The following is a 1166-nucleotide window of genomic DNA, read 5'->3' as shown; positions in this document are numbered from 1 at the left end:
TCCCTCCACAGGTGATAATACCAGCGTTGCCAACCACCAAGCAATCACCATTTCCCTTTCCAAGGTAAAAACAAAATCCCGCTTTCATACAGTGTCCCTTCGATTCAGAAAAATTCAAATCGCGATTTAGTGGGGGAGCATGTAGTTTCCCGTGGGATTTTTGTGGTACAATAATGGGAGTTAGTTTGGATGTTGCCAGTCCCAAAAATTGTGCAGGGGAGTGGGGGTGGGGATTCAAAATGGCCGACAACTCGTTTCACCGAAACATTCATCATTTATACGACTACAACAAATTTTCAAAGCTTTAAATACTTCTTGATGCAGTTTATACAATTATGATTATTAGGAATAATGGGAATTGTGTAAAAACTAGCGGTAACGCTACATATTTATTTTAAAAAAGCTTTAACAAGCTCATGTTATGCATAAGTTATGCATAATTAAATACAAAAAAACTTTCTTTTTCAGATGGATTTCGAGGCTAAACATGGAAATCAACTATGCACTGTGTATAATATGTCAACAGAAATTAACCGAAGGACTAATCACAAACCCCACCACACATGAAAAGGTTTTACAAAGTGTGCAAGAGAATGCTGAATACGAAAACGTGAAGTATGTATCATCTAATATTCGTCTACGTGGAATGACTGCTGATATGCTGGCAGAAAACAGGGCATCATGGCACCGAAGTCGTTATCAAGATGTCACTCACAATGGAAAATTGCAGCGTATGAAAAAGCGCTATGAAAGCCAAAATCAGCAAACACCAACTGTGACGGAAAGCAGCACGCCAAGACTAACACGTTCGCATTGCATTCCATTCAACAAAGATGAATGCTTCTTCTGTAATGGTGGTCAGACACGTGCAAATTCCCTCAGGAAGCTGTCGGTTGATTATGCTCAAAAAAGCCTGAGTGATGCTATTGCTAAAAGTGGAAATGAAGCCCTCCAGATAAAGCTCAATACAGCAATCAACCCTGAAGATGATCACGCTATCGAGATTAGATACCATTTGCCGTGCTGGGCAAATAATGTGACATGTACTACGATGTCCTGATACCAGTGCACCCAATATATCTACAGCCCCTGAAGCTACATCAGAGATTGAATTCGTCTGTATGATTCATGAGTGTTTAAAGACTGGTTCCTTGAGTATAGCTGAT

This window comes from Lepisma saccharinum, chromosome 16, assembly GCF_977018435.1.
Source record: "Lepisma saccharinum chromosome 16, izLepSacc3.1, whole genome shotgun sequence".
Taxonomy (NCBI): domain Eukaryota; kingdom Metazoa; phylum Arthropoda; class Insecta; order Zygentoma; family Lepismatidae; genus Lepisma; species Lepisma saccharinum.
The sequence above is the reverse complement of the archived record's forward strand: the minus strand, read 5'-3'. Positions refer to the sequence as shown.